The sequence below is a fragment of the Melopsittacus undulatus genome, chromosome 6 (genome assembly GCF_012275295.1).
Source record: "Melopsittacus undulatus isolate bMelUnd1 chromosome 6, bMelUnd1.mat.Z, whole genome shotgun sequence".
Lineage (NCBI taxonomy): Eukaryota > Metazoa > Chordata > Aves > Psittaciformes > Psittaculidae > Melopsittacus > Melopsittacus undulatus.
The window spans coordinates 64,079,312-64,103,242 of NC_047532.1; the positions used below are offsets into that span (position 1 = coordinate 64,079,312).

At 43.0% G+C, this 23,931-nt stretch overlaps 1 long non-coding RNA gene across 2 annotated transcripts; it reads left to right on the forward strand.

The window, feature by feature from the left end:
* The first annotated feature begins 7,402 nt into the window (after positions 1-7,402).
* LOC115947464 (uncharacterized) lies at positions 7,403-23,295 on the forward strand. Of its 2 annotated transcripts, XR_004081391.1 has the most exons (4): positions 7,403-7,633; positions 7,744-7,900; positions 12,082-12,172; positions 23,067-23,295. It is a non-coding gene; the product is annotated as an uncharacterized lncRNA (long non-coding RNA). The 2 variants fall into 2 exon arrangements; XR_004081392.1 differs by lacking the exon at positions 12,082-12,172.
* Positions 23,296-23,931: the final 636 nt, after the last annotated feature.

Sequence of the window (23,931 nt, forward strand, 5' to 3'; positions counted from 1 at the left end):
ATGATACCAGACATTTCTCACTAGCATTACACTTGAAATCTCATTCCCAAGTTGGGTGTTATCCACCGCTTCATAAAATGAAAAGCATAGAATGAGTAAGTTCAGGATACCTTCAGCAAGTGATTCAATAGAGAGCAAGGTCCCAAGGAACAAAGGACAGGACAAGAGGAAACAGACTCAAGCTGCACCAGGGCAGGTTTGGGTGGAGCTGAGGAACAATTCTTTCCCCAGAGGGTGCTCAGACATTGGAACAGGCTGCCCAGGGCAGGGCTGCAGTCACCGTCCCTGCAAGTGTTCACACAACGTGGAGACGAGGCCTCAGTGCCATGGGTTAGTGGTGGCCTTGGCAGTGCTGGGGTAAGGGTTGGACTGGATGAGCTTAAAGGGCTTTTCCAGCCTGGGTGATTCCATGATTAGGGAGTAAGAAGGAATGGTATTCTGGCTGGGGGAGCAGCAGTGGGAGGAGAAAGCTGATGGAGGAAATGTGACTCTTCTGGCAGCCATGAATTACATGATGAACCCAGCTATCTTGCAGGCTCAGGCTTACCTTACTACAGTGGTCCAGGGACCATGAGAGATCTTATGCTGACGTGTATTATGAGCATGTGCGCTTAGCTATTTATCTGAAACTTGAAGCTGCTGTGAAAATATGATGACCTCAGACCCTGACAATCCTTCCTGTGCTCCAGATACTCAGTATCCTGTGCTGTGGGTGGGCAAAAAATATCCCACATACAATTTGTTTGCCATAAGCCCTTCCAGCTATTAATGGGAAATAATAAAACGTGATAAGATTATGCAAAAACTATTGTTAGCAGAGCTGATAAGATTACCTATGGCAGATAACACATGTTGAAAATGTATTTTGTTCAGTGAGGAAGACCTATTTCTTTTGGTGAGGAGTTTGCTATCTGGAAACAGGGGCTGAGAAAAGCTCTTCACCTGTCACTCAGGCTGATCTCAGCTGTCCCCTGTTTGTCTGCAGGTCATCTGAATAACACAGGGGCTCTGGCGAGCTGATGCGTGCTCTGTGGAGCTCAAAGTGATGCAGCGCAAGCAGCTGAAGCTGAACAGTCATCCAGATGCCTGTGACAGTGTGTCACCTACTTGTATTTTGCAACAGATTCAAACATTTCACTTCTGGTTCTCATAGCAGCATATATTTACTTAACCCCTTACCTTAGAGGGGTGATTATTAACTAGGAGAAAAAAAAAATCCCTGGTATAATGTTGTTTCCTTTATTTTTCTTGTAAGGCTTGTTTTGATTGTGAGGATTTTAGGCTTGTTTCATAACCTTTCTGGTGAGAAAATGTAGCTGTCTTCCTTCTTTTCACCCGAATCTTAAGTGGGTGATAGTATACTCTTTACTTGGCATTCACTTAGGGTGATACTACATGAGAAGTTTATAATGGTTGTGTGGAGCTGAGGAAAAGCATCCTGCCTCCCTCTCTCAGTCCTGGATATGTATTCCCACAGTTTATTTGGCTGTGTGCTCGCTGAATCCACTCACTAAGCTGGCAGGGAGCTAACCAAGTAACACGGTGGCTGTTCCTGAGCTAAGGAGTCAAATCATTGAGGGGTGCTTCAATATAGTAAAGGAGGAGGGCAGAGGGTGGAACTGTGGCTACTGGAAAGTGCAAAGGAGAAGGAAAGAGCAGGAGAAGGGAAGAGAGGAGTAGAAAGAAAGGGAAGTGGTGGTAAACTGTTAGATAAACTAAGCTGTTGAACATAAATTTACCTATACAGGCAGTTTAACATGATGTGGGGAAACTTTTCTTCCCTCTGGAGACTTAATAGGCCTTTCAAACACTGCTGGTAGATCAAAGGCTTCTATTTTATCATCCTCTGTGGACAGTGCAAACAATAATCAGTGAGCCAGTGCAGTGAGGAGACCTGAAGAAGCTGGTTCTTGGGGTTTGGATTAGAAATGTAACCCACATTTCTTGTTTATCATTGTCACTGGATTGGACACAGTGAATTTTGGAGTTTGAAGGAATAACCAGGAACAGTAGTTCCAGTTCACCGTTAGCATCCTTTAATTTAGTGGGTCTGTTCTCTTCTTTTGGCCAGTGCAGCTCAGGCTTGTGATGAAAGGTTGACATTATCTTATGGCTGCTCAGTGCTTGTATGACAAGTTCTACATCCTCAGTTTCCAACAGACAGTCAGCAATGGGAGAAGAACCAAGGAATGAGCACCACACACAGTAATCTGTCCCTTCCCTGAAGGAGCACCACGTGTCAGCATCTGTGTCAACACTTTTTCACATAGGTTACACTTCAAACACCAGTAAGAGTTAATAATGAAATAGTTTATATGTATATGCTTTTCTTCTGAGATTCAAGAATGCTCTTTATGTAAACACCCTCTCTCCAGCTGTATGAAGATGTGTATCATATATCACAATAAGACTGGTGCTCCAGCCCCTCATCATCCTCATGGCCTCCTCAGGACTTGCTTCAGTAGCTGCTTGTCCTTCTTATGCTGGGGACACCAGCACTGCATACAGTGCTGCAAGTAGGATTAGAAGCAACTCTTCTTCCAAGTTCCCATTCCTTTGACTGCAGCCTTTTGCCTTAAATGTCCTTACCATTATGAGAGCTTCAGCAAAGCTAACAGCAACACCTGAGCTGCTGGCTTGTACTTTCTCCAGCCTGGTAACACCTGCTTTCCAAAAAACCTTGGGTGAGCCTCAGCCTCTTCCACCTCCTCCTCCCACTTCTGCTCACCATTATCATAATCCCCGGTCCTTTTCCTATTTTATATTAATCCTATAAACCCTGAGCAAATCTGTCTACCTCTGTGGGTCCATGGTGACAGCTCTCAAGGTGCACAGCCTGCTCTGACAGGCTGCAGGCAAAATCGATCCCAGTTTGAATCCCTCACCTAAGCAATTATGAAACCCTCAGAGCAGCTTTAAGCACTTGTAGGACATTCTGGAAAGACTCTTTTTGTACTGATCCGTTAGGTTGGGTACAAGGTGGTTGTTGTGTAGGACTGAGTGTAATGTAACTGCCAGTTTTGAAAACAATGTGAACAATACGAGAATAGATGTGTAGGACAGAGACTAAACATGACTGAAGCAACTGGGGTTTTATTCTGGTTACACAGGGCTTTCCAAAAGGAATGTGAATCAGCAAAACATCTTTACTCTTGATTCTTCTTTTTTTTTCTCTTCTAGAAAATTACTTTAATTCCTCTGATTAACCTTCCATTGGAAGTAATGGTCCACTTGTGATTTTCTAGCTCTTTAGGGAAAAGCTGTGTGTAGTACAGCTTGTCAAAACCATTTGGTATAAAAGGCACTGCCATGTATCCTCCTGTGCTAAATCAGTATTTCCAGATCCACTTTCTGCCCTGGTTCTTCCCCTTCTCCCTATACAGTTATGTGCATCCTCTGAATGAATCATATGCTCACAAGAGCCTACAATCGATTATTCTACATTAACCTCTTGGTTGTATTTTATATCTAGTTTTGCCTTTAATTTACTTACTTAATCTTCGGAGTAATGAGCCAACAAACTTGTCTGATTTACAGGAATGCTCCTAACTAGTGAGAAGGTATCTAATTTAGTTACCTCTGTTTTCTATATACCCTCAGTTTCAGGCTTGTAAGTGGGATAAGAATGATCTAATGCACATCTTTGATTGTTCAATTACTTTGTCATTTAGTCATTCTGAATAACTGGATCATCCCAAGTGAGGGAAAGGATTACAGTTCATGAATAAGGTGCCTCTTCTTGCCATGTGGATATGGGATAAATAAACTTTAGCAGTCGGAGATCTCAGGCATTCTCCTTTATCTGTAGGCTGCCATAGTAGTCTGCCTGGGTTAATCTCAGCACTTTAGAAGTTTACAAGGGGTCTTTGGTGGCATCTGCCTCCAATCTGCTTAACTGCAAACCAGTTAGATTTGCCTAATCAGGCTTTTTGCTTTTTCCTTGCAAACTCTGTTTTCCAAGGCTCATATCAATAACAAAGTGTTATGTAGGAAAAGCTGAAGATCTTTATTATCCTTTGGACTTTTATCAGCCCATACAAGGACTCATTATCTGGACACATATCATAAGGATTCTTCATCAGTATTTCACGTGCATTCCTGGTGTCCCAAATGTAGGAAGGACATGGAGCTGTTGGAACAAGCCCAGAGGAAGCCAAGAGGATGAGCAGGGACTGGAGCAGCTCCCGTATGGAGACAGGCTGAGAACATTGGGGCTATTCATCCTGGAGAAGAGAAGCTGCGTGGAGACCTCAGAGCAGCTTCCAGTGTCTGAAGGGGGCTACAAGGATGCTGGAGAGGAACTCTTCATCAGGGACTGCAGCGATAGAACAAGGGGTGATGGGTTCACACTGAAACAGGGGAAGTTCAGGTTAGATCTAAGGCAGAAGCTCTTCCCTGTGAGGGTGCTGAGGCGCTGCCACAGGGTGCCCAGAGAAGCTGTGGCTGCCCCATCCCTGGCAGTGCTCAAGGCCAGGTTGGACACAGGGGCTTGGAGCAAGCTGCTCTAGTGTGAGGTGTCCCTGCCTGTGGCAGGGCCTGGAACTGGGTGAGCTTTAAGGTCCTTTCCAACCCAAATAATTTTGTGATTCTATGATTAGCAGCGTCTCTCATTTTTCTGCTGACAATAATGCCTCCATGTGGCAAATAGACCCTGGCAGTGACCCTCTGCAGTTCAGAAATCACAGACTGCTCCATGTGTGTTTTGTACTGTGAAGAAAGCGATTCTCTTTTTTTTTTTCCTTAAGGCTGACCTATGTAAGAGCCATGAAGTAAATGATAGCAGAAATTCACAGTTGTTATAATTCTGAACCAGTACTGCTTAGAGCTAAACCAACTCTACAGTGTTCACAGCAGCTGAGATTTTGATGCACCATTTTGCAGTAGGAAGACTGTTCTTGTTAAATACAACTGTATGTGGCCTCAGTGTTTTGATCTGTGGCACTCATTTAAAAACAGGAAGTGATTGAAAGTAACTGTATCTAAAACCTAAATCAAAGTCATCTGGTACTGTCATCCTGGTAGGTATCTTGATCAGTTCTTGCTTGAAGATTAACATATTGGCATTGAAATTCTTTGTTCCTTTAAAAATAAGTACAAAAATGTTAGCAACTTACAACTTCTCTTTATTGCTACGTAAAAACTCTTTGCAGGAGAGATTTGTGATGTAGGAGAAGAAACTGATAAAATTCTGGAGACAAGTTGATCACCACAATTAGTTTATTGTGGATTTTCTCACCCCTCAGCACCATGAGGGATCAGAATTAGTGTTCATAGCCCTGCATTAAATGAAACCCAAGCAATGCTACACAGTCAAGAAACAGTTTATACGTGTACACATCATATTGGAGTGTGACAGTTCCTAGTGAGTCCTAAGAAGCCATCTGAACTGCTGTGACACTCGAAGGCAGTAATAGCTGCTTCCACAAAGCCTCAAAGCCCTGGCTGCGGTTTCTCTCCTTTGCAAGGTGTCATTTTCTCTTGAATGGAGAGGAGTAGTTGTTTTCTTAACCATTCTTTAGTACAATCAGTACAGGTGTGTTCTGCCACAGAAGTCATTGCTTTAACCTGTACCACATAAATTTCAAAACTCCTTACAGAAACGTGCATTGCTATTTAAAGATGTAGATAGAATAACCCAGCTGATTTCTGGCTTGTCACTCTAACATCATCAATTCCAGGCCAAGTGTTGGGTAGGCTCATACAAGACCTAATAATGCATTAAAGTGAGATAGTGAGTACCAATAAATGGGAAATAAATCCTGTCACTAATCTGATGTTCCTTCTGGGAAAGGCAATAAAGTACACACATTATTTTCATCTCTACCTTCATTAGGAACCAAACTGACATCAAGCCAAGTCAAGAACAGAGAAGTGAGAGCTAAGAAGTAAAGGTGACAATTTGCTGGCACAGGGTGATCTGGAACACTCCAGACTGTATGATCATAACCAACATCCATATCAAAAGCAGTCCTCTCTTTACAAAGGATGAAATTCCTCAACTTAAGGAACTGCCCTGAAACGTCATGGTGCTGAGCAGATCTTGGGAGTCATTCTGGATAATCACATCAATATTAACTGATGATAGCAAACGTGTAGCTAAAATGGTTAATGTTCTAATGAGAATGGAAGTTCCTCTGTATTTGGGAATAACTGTTGTGGGGAATGCATTGTGCAATTTTGCTGGCAATGTATCAAGAAAGATGCTAAAATCTGAGTGGAATGTTATGAGAAGAATGATAGAAGGGTTTAATGGAAATTCTATTCTGCAAAAGGAGCTTAACTTATTCCATAGGCCGTTAAGTGGTTCTTCAGGAACACTGTAAGAAACAGCAATTTGACAGTGAAAGGCCTTTTGCTTTAGCGAAATGATAACAAAATTCAGTGACTGGGTGTTGCAAGTGGGAATTTCTGCATGCCAGCAGCTTTTTAACATGGATATTAAGCAGTAACTGCGACAAGGTCTGAGTGCAGTCTCCATTGCTGCAGACTAAAACCAGCAGGTTCCTTTGGCCTTTTTATGGATGGACAGTAATACTGGAGCAGTGGCAAACACAAAATGATGAAACTTATGACAAAAGCTGACAAATTTCTTAGCATCTTCAGGACAAAGTGACAAATTAGATTATATTAAAGGGGCTTAATAAAAGCTCAGCCAAACTTATTAGTACTGGTTTGGGCATTTACAGCCATAAAGGTACCAAAAGCATAGGGCTGGTATTCCCTTGCCCCAGCTATTCTATCATCCCAGCTCTCTGAAACACTCTTTGCTCTTCCACACATTTTCCAGGTTATGAGAACACCTAAGCTTTCTTTTCTATCTCAGACAGCACTGTCTGGTTTGAATGAGACATTTCCACGTTCTTCTCTGAAGACGAAGTTTCCTGATGGCTCACAGACACAATTCAGAGTGCTGGTGGGAGTAAGACTCTTCCCTTAAACTAAACACCTGTAATATTTATACTTAATATATTCAACTCTTTACCACTTTTTAAATTAGTGTTAGTAATGGAATCAGTATTAGATAATGAAGACAAGTAAAGTTATCCAAGAAGCAAATGTCTTGTTGCATAACTGAAAACGCTGATTTCAGAACAACGAAGACATATTCCTTACTGATATTTATTGTCAATTTTCTTCTGACTTTTTACGTTACGTGAAGAAGTGTTTGAAAGATCGGACCCATGAGAACTTGCTGTTTGTCACAGGTAGGTGGTGGGTTTAGCAGGTAGATGTTAGTGTTGTATTAGCATCTACAGTGCTACTGTACCAGTTAAAGAACAATAGGTTTGTGGTGACAGTTGCTGAATGCACTTGCTTGCAACCTGGTTTTTGGAACTTGGCACTTTTTAAGGTGTCTTCTTTAATGCAGAAGCAGTGATTTTTAAATGGGGACTGGGTTTGCCATTATTTTGGTGGTGTGAGTAATGAGATGTGAGTATAAGGACTTTGTCTTTTCACTGTCTAATTACAAGCCCAGATGAAGTGTGAATGAGTTTGTGTAAATCAGGAAAATCATTCCTGCTCCACTGTGTATTTCCTGTTTCCCATGTGGCAGATGGGCAGAATGGTGAGAAAACTCATGGGGAGGGAGAGCCATTGTTGAACATGGACTACTCCTTGCACAGCCATTTAGGTGAGATCTGAATTCAGAATCTGCCTAAAGTGAGGGTTGGTCGTTTGGTAAAATAAATGTTGGGGGAAAAAATCCACCCAAATGCTTTCAACAGCCTTTTTGCTTTATAGAGGTTCATGCAAAATAACAAGTGCAACCAGCCGTAGCAGTAATGGAATACTGCCAAAACCGTGCTATCAGAATGCAGCCCAGCCCAGAAGAGAACTGAAACAGCTCCTTGATTCCTGTTGGAAACCCTGGAAGTCAGAATCAAGCACTCACTGTGAGGTATGGTTCAAAGGGTGTTTCTGTTCTATTTTATCCTGTTCCAACAGGCTGCTGTGCCTTACTGGTTTCCATAATTTTACCCTTTAACAGATTGGTTTTGGCTGGTGCAGACCCAGAGGCAGACTAATACACCAGAGCTGTCATTTAGCAAATGTGATTTGCCCTTGAACAGTTTCCTCTTACCATCCTTTTCCACAAGTAGCTGCGCTTGCTAAAAGCAACCTGCCCCTGTTGCTTTGCCAAGTGAAGGTGCTGGCCTATGATGTAATACCTCAGAAAATGTCTCTGTGTGGCTTGGCTGACTTCTCAATTCTTTGCATGCTGAGACTGTGTGGATATAGCAGGCTGGCTGTATCACAGAGGGCTATAGTTCAGATCTCATCTTAGTGCCCTGACTAAATCAACAACCAGGCTGATGTTATGCATTAGCAGATGCACTTGGTTTGGAGATGAGGAGTGGCATTTTTCATCCCGGGAGGCTAGAGCCTGAGCCAGGGGCTGCCACTGAGTTTGTCCAGCAATCCCTGGCCGCTTTCGTATGCAGCAGAAAATGCAGCCAGTAAGCAGAGCTTTGAGGAGACCCTGTGTCTCCTCACATTCAGGGTTTCCTTCTCTGTTATATCACAGCACTATCACTGCCTCAGTTCAACCTTTGTGACAAGGATGTTTGCTGGAGTACACGTTGCTCTTTACAAACGTGCTGCTTGTGTGACAGGCTCAGCACACTGGGGCAGGTTTTCAAGAGGGCTTGGTGGGTTCTGTGACACTTAAAGGCAGCTTTCTGAAGACCTGGGACAGGGAGCTCCAACCAGAGGAAAGCTGCAAAACCTCTGCCTGTCAGCAGTGCTGGAAGTCTGTTTCTATGTGCAGTAAATTGCTATTCCAGGCCAGAGTGGATGCAGTTCTGGGCAGCCTGGTCTAGTGAAGATGTCCCTGATCATTGCAGGAGTTGGACTGGATGAGCTCTGAATCCAACCCAAACCATTCTGTGATCCTATTTGTGACCACAAGTTGTCTTGTTTTCAGAGGTGCTTTTATTAGCTCTTGAAAGCAAAAATTTGACTTGTCAATAATCAAGCTTCTGGTTGGTATTGAATTCCATCTGCTTTGATAAATGGCCATCAGTGGTGGTAAGTTACGGTGTACGTACAGCACAAGCCACAGTACCAGGCACAAGGCTTAACACCTCTCTCTAGCTGTGTGCACATACGTGACAAAGTGTGCATCTATGAATGGGAAATCCACAAACTCAGATTCCCTTCCAAATAGCCTCTCTTCATTCAGAGAACTCACCACTGTCTGTGCAGGGGTTTCTAAAACCAGTGAAGCATATTGTGCTCCAGACACACGAGGTGTTTTACCAACACTTGGGCAGGCGATGGTGCCATAGTGAGCTTATAAATTAACTGAAAGAAGCCTTCATAAAGGTTTGGCTTTGTATTCATGATGCTTTGTATGAGCTGAATTTTCTGATCATGTTAGAGACCTTATCAATACCAGGCGAAGTGCACTGTTAGAAAACATGTCCTTTTAATGTGCATTAAATAACATGATTCAGTGTTTACTGTGACCAAAGATCATCTACAACTAGCAGGACTTACATAGCCTTCCATTCCCTTCACTTTGATGGTAACCAGATAACTCATTTTTTTAGCTGAGCTGTCTGTATTTATCCTAGGCAGTAGGCTGGTTTATGGTATCTATAGTGTTTTTTCCAACAATAGGGAAAGATGCAGAATATTTCACTGCCTGAAAGGTTACAAAATCTAATGGAAAAGGTAGGGCATAGCAGATCGTGGTTCCAAACACACAGATTAGGAGTGTATTTTGGTGAGCAGACATAGGCTATTTGTAGAGGAACATATCTGGTGGTGGGCCGTAGTAATAGCGGTAAGTGAGATGAGGGGAAAATGAACGCCAGAAAGGGTATTTAAGACCAGGGGAAAAAATAAACAAGTAGAAAAATCCACAGGATACAGGAAGCCCAGTCCTTGCTTTTAATTAGTTTGACTTCATTTTACTTTTGGTACTATTTAATGTCAATGACTAATTTCTGCATGTGCCTTAGCACCTCTGGAAACATTCAAATAGATGATGCTTGAACTTCTGTAACAGATCTAAACATAACCTCAAGAACAACATAAACCAAGGAAGAAATCACAAGGATGAGAGATCATGAAGAACACTAGGGAAAGGTTAACTAACCCAAGAGAAAGTAAGTTGCTAAAGAAGCAGTATTCATCATCTATAATTTGCCCTTTTGTCTGGCCATCGGCAGGTATATAACAACAAAACTTGAGAGCTCTTTGATCAGCAGTTCAGCTCTCATACTGTGAATGGGGCAGGGCTTGCTCAGCTGGTATTTCCTCCTGACAAAGAGATGGACTTACAGGATGGGCATAGAGAAGGAGTCTATGTGGCATCGGTAAGAACGGTAACAGAGAAAACCTCTACCAATCACATTTTGTAGGAGAAGAGCATAGGAAGGTTAACAAACAGCACATCCAGTATTACTTGTTCAGCTGGTGGGAAAGAAGCACTGTCAAAAAGGGGAGCACAGAAACTGGCCTTGCTCCAGGGATGAACCTGCTGAGGCTTGTAGGTCTCATCTGTCTGTGGTGGGTGGGGAGATTTTTGTCTGTGTTTTGTCAGATCCTGGCAGGGGCTGCACTGCCCGTGGAGAGCCTGTGCTGTGTTATGACAGGTAAACATAGGGTGGCACAGCTGCTCAAGTGTAGAAGCAACACAATCCTCAGATTGCATGAAACTCTGAGAGTAGAAAGACACTGCCCTGAACTGGAATTCCAGTCTAAGAGAGTCCTCCCTCTTCCAACACTCTGACATGATAACCCTTTATCCTGAGGGTACCAGCAATTCCCTTTGCATGGAATCATGGAATCAATGAGGCTGGAAAAGACCTTCATGATCATCAAGCCCAACCCTTACCCCAGCACTGCCAAGGCCACCACTAACCCATGGCACTGAGGTGTTTAAAAATGTTTACACATGTGTTAAAACACGTGGTTTTGTGCTGGATGAAACTAAGGTTCCCAAAGAAGTGTCCATAGGTGCTTGCATACCGTGGCTGTGAGAGCCATGTGAGTACTAAACACGCTTCTTAGTTACTGACTGTGATCTGTCCAGCCTGCAGCATAGGGAAATTGATATTAATGCCTTGGTGTGGCTAGGACTTAATTATATGGAACTTGATCCTCAATTTATAGAGCCTGATCCTCTATGTTCACCAGTTTAGACCCAGTTTAAGTCCCCCAAACCTGATGTGTAGCCTTGATAGAGTTATTTCAGATTTCTGTCAGTGTTTGTGAAGCAGCTCTGGGCACTATCGACCAACATGAGGTTCCAAAGAGCTTTGGTCCCCTGAGTTACAGCACAAAGTTTGCTCATGGGAGTGGGGAGATGGGGAAGTAGCTTTAATTATTTATAGAGATCAGATTCATTAAAGAAGGTTCTGGCTGCACAATGTGATTTCTTTAAGGCATCCACTTGGATATTGCAAGCTTGAGTTTAAGTAGGGACCAGCCAAATAACTTAGCATCTCATCTGTGCTGAGGGACCCAGCCAAAAGAGCATTACTCTTGTAATGCTCCAAACTGACTGGAAAGTGAGAAGTCATTTTCAGTGGCACGCATTCATAGTGGCTCATTCATAGGCTCCTGGCTGTAGCTTTCTAAATCCACATTTCTTGTGGGTATCTTTCTGAGGATACAGTTTTTATCCCTCTAGCGTCAGCTTTGTAAGGAAGACTGAGTATCGTTCTCTGTTTGACAGATGCTGCAAAGTTATGCTAGGAATAATAACCCGCATCTACCCTCTACCTGGAGGCCCTCGAAAAGCCTTGTGTAGATGGGCAGTATCACCTCTTACTGCAGCTCAGTTCTCAGAGGTCATTTCTTCCTTTTTAGTTTGAAACAAAAAACCTTCAACTTCAACCAAAAATCCCACTTAGGGAACAAACTATGTCCATCCTTATGCTCAGGGTTGCATGGATCTCAGTGCATGGCCCAAAACAGCACCCATGCATTATTAGTTTAGGCATCTCTAAAATCTCATTCTGATGCAAAATAGTATGTGGGTCGGTAGATACAGTTCAGTGTTTGTTTGTGTAAAAGAACATCTTGAAATACAAGGATTGATTAGAAAAAGTTCTTTCCTCATTATAGGGAACTTCTCTTGTGGAATTTGCTGACTCTTTCTGGACACCACTGAGCAATCCTAGGGCATGGTGATCTCTACTGTGCGGGGGCTGAGGAGGTAAAGAACACTTAGAAATGAAGTATTCATCATTCCAAACATGTAATTACAAGCTCTGTCTGGGCAGATTCAATGTCAAGCTTCTTGCCTTGAGACAGAGAATCTTTATGAGAAATGCCAGGTAAGGATCAAGGCTGTAGAGGAATATATTTGCCCCTTGCCCAAATACAAGACAAACTGCATTAATGTGCTTCAGTACCTTGATTTACTCTGCAATGCCATTAGGAGTATCTGCTAAGAAGCTTCTTTGAGAAGCTAAATCTTTGATTTCCAGCAGCAGCATGTGGACAAGTGACAGCGCAGACACACAGCATCCTGTGTTCTGAAGTCAGCTCTGCACTTGCTGCACCAGGGGAAAAGGAAACAAGATTACCCTGGTGTTTCCTGAGTCTTTCAGCTTTCATTTTCGGCCAGATAGCCATTGCCAAAGAGCCAGGGCCAAATCCGTTTCTCAGGCATCTTTGAAGTCAGAGGAGTTATGACTGCACTGAATCCCACACTTAGTGGAAAAGCTGTAATGAGTCTTGCGGGAAAATCCCCATTTGAGACATTTTCCCTAATGGAATGCTGTGCTTACTGTGGTTTTTTACTCACTGTGCATCACCCTCCTGCCTGGGGTTGTGAAAAAGCGGGTTTTGCCTTCTCTCAGTTCTCAGTGAAACACAAAAGAAGCCCTCCTGAAAACAATGGAGAATCCTCCTTAGGCCCATCATCAGGTAGGGGAAAGGCCACTTCAGTGACAGTGTCTTGTTTCCATTACTGCATTTAAAGCTCTCTTGATACCCAAAAGATTTCAAAGGGTTCCTTTTGTCCTTACAAAATAATAACTCTACCCCACTCCACTCTGCTGTGCTCTGCATGATCCCCACCAGAATGAGCATTATCCATGTTCATATTTTCTTCCACTGGCTGCTTCATATTCCTTGTGATGGCTTTTCCCTTGGAGAATTAAATTGTGTTTTCTGCACCTGACAGTCCCCATGGTAGAAGTGCCCCAATGCTCTGCCCTCAGCATCACATTAGGGTTTCAACAGGACTGACTCACAATATTTGCAACCTAGAGCATGTTGCAGCTACTTGGCATTCTAGTCTACCTAGCAGACTAATACCTTTAAGTACTTGCTTTTGGGAGGCCATCACAATGAAACTGTAGTTGATGACAAACCCAAGCTCAGAGACAAAGGTTTTTTAGCTTTCTCACTTCATTCTCTTTCAGAGAACAGCTGCTCTGTTTTCCAGACTGCTGTTTCCTCAGCTGGCATTGCCAACATGAGCTGTTTCCAGACTAATGGAAACTTTCTTCTGAGAGAAGCAACTTGTGCTGCTATCTCTTTGAAAATGGAAAACATTTGTAATCCTTACATGCAAAGAAATAAGATCTTACCATAAATATAGAATCAAAGCACTCTTTGTGCCCAAATACATCTCTGAAATAGTTGTGGGCTAGAAAAACATTTATGAATGTGAAGAAAGGTGAGTGCTCTAAACATCTCCTCATGAAATACCAGTTATTCTTTTATTTTGCTGCTTGAGCTCTTTATTGCCCACAGGAGATGGCCTTCTGAAAAAGGAAATGTGGCAAACAGGAAAAGAAGGCATTTAAGGAAGAACCACAGCTGAATTGTTGGCTTGGCCTTACTGCATTCTAGATAAAGGAATGGAAGATGAATGGATTCACACCCAAATTCCACTGCAGTCATCAGCAGAAACTTTAGAACTCGGTGCAGGGGCCACGTGTCCACCTCCATGAGCAGCTGTTAAGGCACAAGGATCCCTGAGCCTGTGTCCTGACGTGTTCTTAGTTGGTTGATCCAGTTCTGTAACGGGAGTGGTCAGGTGTTATGAATGCAGCCATGGTGACAGAGATGTCTGTTACCAGCTGGAAAGCTCTTGTGTAATTCTTGTGACAGGCATTCATGCTCCTGCAAATCTGTCCTTTTTAGTTCTCTAGTCACTATTTTCAGGCCTCCTCAGTCAGCAGCCAGATTGTTGCACGGGTTGTTTGTTCAGGATATAAAATGCTCATCTTCTGAGTTGTTTCTCAGGTTTATCTGGTATATGGAACAATGTTATCGTTCAGGCAGTTTGCCCATTCAGAAAGGCCTCAATTAAATAAAATTTAATTAGAAAATAGAATTTAAAATTGAATAGCAGAAATGAAGCTACAGGTAAATGGGCATGTAAAAATATTCCAACTTTCTGTAAGAAGCTTTAAACAAACCAGATTCCATAGTTAAATATTGAGTTATGGTGATCTCCCTGCCTTAAAAACCAGATTAGGAAATAGAAATTAATTACCAGCTGAATGAATCATTTGTCATTCTGTTTATGTATATATATATATATGTATATATATATATATATATCACAGAAGGAGATGTGCTTTGCACATGCCAAAAAAGAGCAAGTGAAGAAACCAGCACAAAGTACTGGTTTGTATAACTTTGTCTGCATATTTGTATCGATGTAATTGCTAGAAATGGCTGCTTGGTAGGAATGGTGACAATTCACTTGTCACTTCATATCTCATCCCCCTGCAGGTGCTTTAAGAAGTTAAGGAGCTCTATGGTAGCTTCTATATGTTTGCATAAAAATGGTCACTGACAGGGCTGTCAAGTGCTTGATGGATCAATGATCTCTCCAATCTCTTCTATTTGTTAAGTGCCTGAAAATTTCTCTGCTCATTTCAGGGATTTTATTACAGGCCAAAGGTGAGTGTTATAAAGTAAACCAGGAAAACATTCACCTCTTCTGCCATGATTTAACTTGCCCAGAAGTCTCTGTTGACTTTGCATTTAATATGTGGTTTGTCCATTGTAAGATGAATTCAAGAATTAAGCTATCAGGGCAGCACTGCTGAGGTTTATTTCATTTATGTCAGGGTGAATCCATAATCAAAGCTTCTTGAACCTGTTTGTACTGCTCGGCACTCTTTAAATGTTAGACTAATGTTATTAACATCTATTGAGCATGAGACCTGCCTGTGATGGGAATATTCCTTATCAGATCTGGGTAATCTTCCTGTTGAAATATCTGTCAGTCAACAGATGGAGTGGGAATCTCCCTAGGTAATGGCTATTAGATAGGTGCTGCTCATTAGTGGTGTCCCTTTCATGCTTACTGCTTGCAATCTAGCCTTTGGGAAAGGCATGCGGGAATTAAAGGGAAGAAGGGAGCTGTGTTTGCCCTAGCATAAGCAAAAGAAATCTTTCTAACATGATAGTAGGTAAAGGTTTAGTGCTACATGTAGAAACTCCCACTATAATTACACCTTCATAGTGGTTGTTAGGAATCACATTGTCTGCTGGCGTGCATGGTACTATGCAGTAGTGGAGAATCTGACACGGTAATTCTATAGTGGATTGTGAATTCCCCCTGGAATTCCAAAACTTGAAGCGTCTTTAAACACAGAGAACTACCTCTCTTGAGTCTTAAGCCACATTCTGTGAGTACGTGTTCACCCTGATTCAAAGACCTCTAGTTTGTTACAGAAAACACTACCTGGAAGCAGCTGGACTGGTGTTGAGCTGACTGCTACAATTGAGTTCTGCAGTCAAACAGGCTGTTATAGCTGCCACTCTGAGTCGGTCCAGGCTTCCCCCAGCACCCAGCCCTCCTACCCTCCCCAGAACCCTTCTGCCTTCAGGCCTTCATGACATGACCTATTACATCTTTTCTTTGCTGCTTCCAAGTACTTAAACTAGTGAAATCACACAGGCTCCTGTTGCCCTGGGTGCAGATACACTTCACTATCAGTTACATAGCTGGCTGCTACTGATTTATACAAGTCCCAGCTTGAAGGTGATATGGACAGTGCCAGGTGGCCACAGTGCTGCTCTTTGCTACCTGCATTTTGCTCTGCATAGCCACATCCTGAGCACTTCTGACACAGTCCCACCAGCAGCTGTTAAAAAACCAGTGTCCTGACACAGGTTGGAAGAGAAATGGCTGCTGAAACACTGGAAAACCTCAAAATTCATCTTGGTCCTGGGTTTCTGAGAGGAGCTTGCCATGATGCTTCAGCCAACAGGAATGTGGGACAACTCTATACATCCTTTCTTCAGGAAAAAGGATGTAGAAATCAATGCCACTTGGTAGGGCTGAAGCTGCCAGAATTTGGCTTCAGCCTTCTCTGTGTCTGAGGTGGAATTTATTCTGCTGTTTAAAATGAGGGATGTTCTTAAAACTAGAGTCAGTGAAAATCTTCACTATGTATTAACCTGCATCTGCTTCATGCCTCCCACAGGGAGCTGGCAGAGCAGTTCTGTGTTGAGAGACACCCTGAGATTTAACAAATTACACACCAACATTAAGTTAGTGGGAGAACATTGTTCCACCAATTCCATGTCCAAGTCTCACTATAGATGTAGGGTAGGTGTTATATTCCGTCTCTGGTCAGTGGAGACGGGCATCTCCAGAGGGCATTTTGGCCACTCATAACATAGCTGAATAGCTTTCTGGAATTGGCTGACTCCCTCTGCTGACTACAGAGCCTCTTTCTGCTGTGCTGGTTTTCCTCTCAGCAAAGCAATGTTCTTGATTCTTTGTATAAAAACTTACCCCACAACAACACAGGTTAGAACAAGTCTAACTGTGTCCACAGTCTTTGAAAGTATACTAAATCAACATTTTAATATGACCAGAAGCATTTATGGTGCATTTTCATGTTAATCTCCATTCTTTATCCCCCTTAATATGAACATTCAGGAGAGTTTATTGGACTCTTGGCTACTGTCTAATCTAGGAGAATTGAAGTACCATCCTGGAAGAGAACCAAGATGCATCTATGTCTATTATCCCTTTCCCAACACTGCACAGCCTAGTACTGATACAAGGAATAATCAATCTGTCCTTCCCTTTACCCTCATGGATCCCTTACTGCTCTCTGGCAAAATTGGGCTTGAATTTGGAAATATGAAATAATTTTTTTTCCAAAGCTGATCTCCAAATTATACTTGAAAATTCTGGAAGTCCCTACTTAATCCCTTCCTTAATATTGAATCATGAATTTCAACACCCTCTTGTGGCAACAGGTTCCATAGTTTGATCACACAATAAGTGTAAAAGGATTATGTTGATTTTCCACCTTTTATGAGATGCCACCTCCTTTTTGAACAGAGATGGACAGTTTAATCTTCCTTGCTGTGCTGCCTTCTGAACTGTTCCTAAAATAATTGGTTTCAGTATTCCCTGTTTTCAGGCATTATTTTTACCCTTCCCAAAGTCTGTTTCAATTCTCAAAAATCCTTTCAATGGATGCAGAAATCACTGCTTATGGTAATCTGGGTAAATTTGTGCTAATGGTTTCTAGAAATTCCAGCATTTTGTTCTTCACACTTTCAGCCTTTATAAATCTTTGCATTTTTGGCTACTGACGTGTATACAGTTACCTCTTCACTTACCCAAGATAACACTGATGTCTGCTTCCTGAGCCATGTAAACACACCTACAGCTAATTCGGAGCCCAGCAAAGTGTCTCAGTGATTCACATCATATTCATCAGCTTTGATTTTCCTTTCTCATCTCTGTGTCCATTCACCGGGTCTCCCTGGATGTGCTAATCTCACTTGTTATGTGATGTGCATGGTTGTGTTGATTGGGAGTGGAACTGGGATTCTACAGGTAGAAACAATAATCTATGGCAATCTGCATGGGAACAGTTTGATTTATAACTAAACACATTAAAGGAAAAGCCCCATAAGTTATGTGTATCATTTAGATGAAATCATGAACACAAACAGGTACAGTTAAATGAGTGAGAAATTAAAAAAGCATGTGAGAAACTTGGTAATTTCTAAACCAGTTCTTAGTTCATCTGCTTATTTCTCTAAAGCCTCTACCAACACCAGCACCAAGGTATGGATGTCCATGGTTGGAATTTATCACAAAGCAGGGAAAAAAGGCTGTGGTTCATTCTGTCCTCTGAGAGTTCAACCTGAAATGAATCTTCTGAGCATCACTATTAAAACAGGATGTGAGAGAGAGGTAAAGAGCCATGCAGAAAGCAGGCCCCTGCATTCAAAAGAAGCTTCATCTGTTCAGGCGAAGTCTACAGAAAAAGTGGGGAGTTGAAAAATGGAACAGGGAACGCTGGAAAAATAGGAATTGCTTTCAGCAACTTAAAGTGAAGATTAAGGTGCCAGAGTGTTTGAAAGGTGAAATAACCTGTGCTGAGAGTGAGGCAAGCTGAGCAGGAGTTAGCATTTAAGGATGTTTGGGACTCAGAAGTTCGGACAAACATGAGCTTCATGAGAACACAGCTCTGAATACAGAATCATCACATAAATCAGCAGAAAACTCAGTGTGGGGCATGGTTAAGGCAATCCAGTGCTGCATTTATCTCTGGTGTCCAAAGAATCATAGAATCAACCAGGTTGTAAAAGACCTTTGAGATCATCAAGTCCAACCATTACCCCAGGAGGATGCACAAAGCAAGGCAAAAGCTGTCTCTGTTTATACTTCTCAGTGATGGCTCTCCTCACAATGCTTTTTGATGCCTTTCCTGAGTATCCAGAATGGTTAAACCAGACATGGCTAATTAGATTGTCATTAAAATAGTCCGAGTCCTGGCAGTAAGAGTTGTGGTTTAAATGAAAGCCAAACCACCCAATCTGTGTGAGCCAAACCACCACAGCTCTGTGTGAGCTGTGATTGCTGCTATGCACAGCTGCTTTGCTGATGGCCAAATCAGCACCCTGACCACAGCATTTCTTCTGTGTTCAAAATCACTCTCTAATATTTTTTAATGTCACAGAAACAGGTTTAGAACACTTGGATTTAATTTAACTATATTGCAGCATCCCCTTCTCCTTTTTCCTCGCCCTGTCTTTCTGTCCTTTTTTCCCCCATCTCCCAAGAGCAGCTATAGTCCAGTCACACAGATATTCAAGATTTGTGTAGTTCTAACTTTGAAATAGATACTCATCCATTGTGAACTGTCACAAAGGCATTAAAGGTATGATGGAATAACACAAATACTTCTCAGTCCTCTCCTCCCACATCTGAAAGCACAAAACCTCATAATCCAGATCCAGATAACTGGGGAAGCATAAACCAGGGTTTTATTTAGTAAGAAAAACAGAATGAAGAGCAGGATCAAAATACTATGGAAAGACAGATTTTGGTAGCCATATTTCTTAAGGGTGGTGTGCAGCCTAAATAGATGTGAAGAAATTGAGATCTTACCTTCTTTGTCTTTGATGTTCAGAAACCAAAGTGCAGGACTGCATTTTGATGTCACATTTACCACGACCCCTTTGCAATCAGCAACAAGGTAAAAGGACTGGAAGAAAACCAGTCTGAGATGCTAAATCCTGTTGATGCTGTGTTAGTGTGCTTTGGGAATGCACATATCCATCCAGGTGAAGTTTAACTGTCTTTTGTGAGTTTAAGGAAAGCAGATGGAAAAATATGTTTTAGAAACGTCCACGGTGGAGCTAAGAAATACTTGCTACAGGCTTTTCCTCTGAGAAATTAGTGATCATCTGAGGGACCTAATGTGTTGTTTGCTGGCTATAATCTAGTAAATATTTAACTTGTTAAAAAAGGGAATTGGGGCTGTGTGATTTATAAGTGGGTGTAGCACTTGCTTTGGCATTTATTGTGGCCCTTTGTTCTGGACATAGCCTAACTGAATTAGTGAGTGAGGTAAAGGTCGTGGTGATTTACCATCATTTCTGGACAGATAAAAAAGGCAGGTGATAAGGGCTGTTTTTTACAAAGAATTATAAGCATAAATGTCATGAACTCTTGTAAGTGAAAGAGGTCTGTTGAGAGTCTTCAGGAAAAATCACAGCAAATACATTCTAAAACTGAACTACTGTGATCAGGAATGCTGAATTTTCTTAGAGATACAATGAGAGTACTATAGAATCACCCAACAGTTTGGGTTGGATGGACCTTCAAAGCTCATCTTGTCCAACCCCCAGCAATGAGCAGAGACACCTTCAACTAGAGCGGGTTACCCAGAACCACATCCAGCCTGGCCTCGAGTGTCTCCAGGGATGGGGCATCCACCACCTCTCTGGGCAACCTGTGCCAGGGTTTCACCACCCTCACTGTAAAGAATTTCTTCCTCACATCCAGCATTAATCTCCCTCTTTTAGTTTAAACTCATCACCCCTTGTCTGTTAGACAAATTGAAAGTCTGGAAAAGCTGCTTCTCCAAATAGATGGGTCAGGAACAAAGAGCTAATGAAGCAGAGAAATTGTGAACTGGTCAGAAATGTGGAGGGCTATTGCCACTTGCAGTGGAAGTTTCAGGGGTTGGAGAATGTGGCTGTAAACCTCTGACCTATCCCAGAAAGCCATGGTCTTTTCAGTTCTTTTCAGTCTGGTAATGTTGAAGGTGGTGAGGTACTGGAATGGGTTGCCCAGGGAAGTGGTGAATGCTCCATCCCTGGCAGTGTTCAAGGCTGGGTTAGAGAGAGCCTTGGGTGACAGTGAGGTGTCGCTGCACAAAGCAGGGGGTTGGAACTGGATGGTCTTAAGGTCCTTCCCAACCCAAACCATTGTGTGATTCTACATGGGATTTCTTGGAGATGTGGAAATATTCAAAAGCCAGCTGAGATCTTGTTCTGTGTTTTGTGCTCTAAGCAAAGGTAGGTTGTCACAGGCATTGGTTAGCACAGGAACACCAGCTGTGTGGCAAGCTTGGTCCAAGTCCATGGTGCCTGCGCTGCCTGATGGAAGCTTCAATCAGCGTAGCCCGTTTCCCAGAGATGACTCCTGCTGTCAAGATTATGAACTGTAAATAAGGACTGCTCTTTGCTGATGGCAGCTCACTGCTGACCTGTGGCCTCCTGCCAGCAGGGCTGAAGGCTGGGGAACTGTGTCATGGTACCACCTCCTACATTTCCTTCTTGACTTCTTCCCATCTTTTCTTCTTTTATCCTTTCTTTGCTACTTTGCCCTTCCCATCCTCCTCCCTTCTCCTCCTGTTCCCTTTCTTCCCACCCCTTGTCTCCCCTCTGCTCCTCTCCACTCATGTGAGTCTGTGTGATGCAAAAGACAAGGGAACACACAGTTAGTGCTCTACAGGTTTTATTTTGGATATTCAAAAATCACAGCACCCCCAGGACCATCAGTGTTGGCAGGGTCCTCTGGAGATCACCCAGTCCAACCCCTGCTCAACCAGGGCCACCCAGAGCAGGGTACACAGGAACGTGTCCAGGTGGGTTTGGGATGGCTCCAGAGAGGGAGACTCCACAACCCCCCTGGCAGCCTGTGCCAGGGCTCTGACACCCTCACATAAAGAAGTTCTTCCTCATGTTAAGGAAGTTTAGTTTATGGTCATTGCTTCTCGTCCTGTCACTGGGTACCACTGGAAAGGGTCTGGCACCATCCTCCTGGCACCCACCTTTGAGCTATTGACCTGCATTGATGAGATCCTCTCAGGCTGCTCTTCTCCAGGCTAAACAGGCCACATAAGAGAGCTGCTCCAGACCCCTGAGCATCCCTGTGGCCTCCACTGCACCCTCTCAAGCATCTCTTTGTCTTTCTCATACTGAGGAGCCCAGCACTGGACACAGTGCTCCAGATGTGGCCTTGCCAGCATCAGCAGAGGGGAAGGAATCACCTCCCTCAACCTGCTGCCACGCTCCTCCTGATGCATTTCAGGACACTTTTGTCCCTCCTGGCTCAAGGGCCTGCTCTGCTCAACTCGCCATCCACCAATACACCCATGTCCTTCTCAGCTGAACCACTCTCTAGCATAGATATATGTTAAGGACCACAGACCATTTTGTCTTTACTTCATATCGAGACCTTTGTCTTCATATAGTACCAGTGTTTGTAGCTTGAAATTACCTTAATATTATTTGCTGTACTTCAGGAACTCTGTCTGAAGAGATTATTTTGTCCTCAGAACTGCTACAGGGTGTTACAGATGTGATAATACTTTCCTGATTACTTTCTTTTGAGTCTTGCTGCTATTGAATTTTAACCCAATACAGCTTTAAAGCAAATGAATGCCTTTTCCTTCTCTGTTAAGATACCATCCTTATTCCTGTTGCTCAGTTTAGCCAGGAGAGAGAAGCAGTACCATGGTGAGATGGAGACTGAACATCTCAGGGCCACTGATGGCTGCTTCATTATTTTTTGCTCACATAGAATCATAGAATCACCTAGGTTGGAAAAGACCTCTAAGATCATAGTCAGATATGAGAGGCAGTAGTAAAGTGTGTGAAGAAGGACTTGGGGATGTTGGTCAATGAGAAACTGAACATGAGCTGCTTCAGTGTGTGTTGAGCCCAGAATCCCCCCATGTGCTGGGCTGCATCAACAGGAGTGTGAGCAGCAGTCGAGGGAGGTGATCCTGCCCCACTACTCTGCTCTCGTGAGACCTCACTTACAGCACTGTGTGCAGTTGTGGTGTTCTCAACATGAGAAGGACATGGAGCTATTGGAGCAAGTCCAGAGGAGGCCATGAGGATGAGGAGGGACTGGAGCAGCTCCCGTATGGAGATAGGCTGAGAACATTGGGGCTGTTCAGCCTGGAGAAGAGAAGCTGTGTGGAGACCTCAGAGCAGCTTCCAGTGTCTGAAGGGGGCTACAAGGATGCTGGAGAGGGACTCTCCATCAGGGACTGTAGTGATAGGACAAGGGGTGATGGGTTCACACTGGAACAGGGCAAGTTCAGGTTAGATCTAAAGCAGAAGCAAATCCCTGTGAGGGTGCTGAAGTGCTGGCACAGGGTGCCCAGAGAAGCTGTGGCTGCCCCATCCCTGGCAGTGTTCAAGGCCAGGTTGGGTCATTCTGAGATTTTATGATCCTACAATTCTCTGATCCACCGCAGTGGATAAGAGCTGTGTCTCACTTGGCACTGGATCACCTTTCTGACTGCTGTTCTTTAAATTGTATGTTTCGTAATATGTTGTTCAATTTTGTGTTACAGGAAAGTGACCCACCCTCACTGTGTCACCCCCCATGTGTCACATTCCCACACGAAGGCCTGGCAGACTTGCATCTGAAACACTGAAGGGCCGCTCTGACTGAATTAGAAATCTCTGCTAACTTGGTTGCCTCCTTCTTAGGTGTGTTGTAAATGTTTCCAAACAAATATCCATGTCTTCCAGTCTCTTACAGAGCGCACAGAATAGAATCATAGAAGAGATTGCTTTTAATTTTTGTAACTATATTTCATTTCTGTCTGAATAAAAATAAACTTATTTCTGTTTAGGCATCTCAAAATACTGTAGGTTAATGCTGTGTGACAAAGCCCAGATACAGAAAAGCTGAGTGTCTCAGGTCTTCAGCCTATAAAAACCCTTGATCTTTTTTGTGTCACTTGAGACTCAGAAACACCCAAGCCACTGGAGGAGACAGTTCTTTTGGTGCTCAGCTCTGGGGCTCGTGCTGCAGAGCCACTCTCAGTTGATTCAAATACTAAAGCAGATTTTACTCTAATTTAGAGATTAGACTCTCTAATTTGAAAACATTGCCTGCCCTCCTGTTTGTCTTTTACACAGTACCACCTTGCCTCACACAGCACCACCCATCCTGATTCCACTTTCTGGGATGCATCTCTGGGCACAGTACAGAATGAATTTGATTCCTGTGTATATTATGCTGTTAGGGTCTTATATGGAAGAATTTATACCCTGTCTAGATCCGTGGTTTAGTTCAGATCAGGAATATGCTTCTGAAGCCAAATTGCCTCTCTCTGTTGAATATGCTTTGATTTACACCATGGAGCAGTCTTGGGGGCTTTACTGCATCTCTTTCAGATGAAACTGAAGAGGGTGATGTGTTCCAAGAGC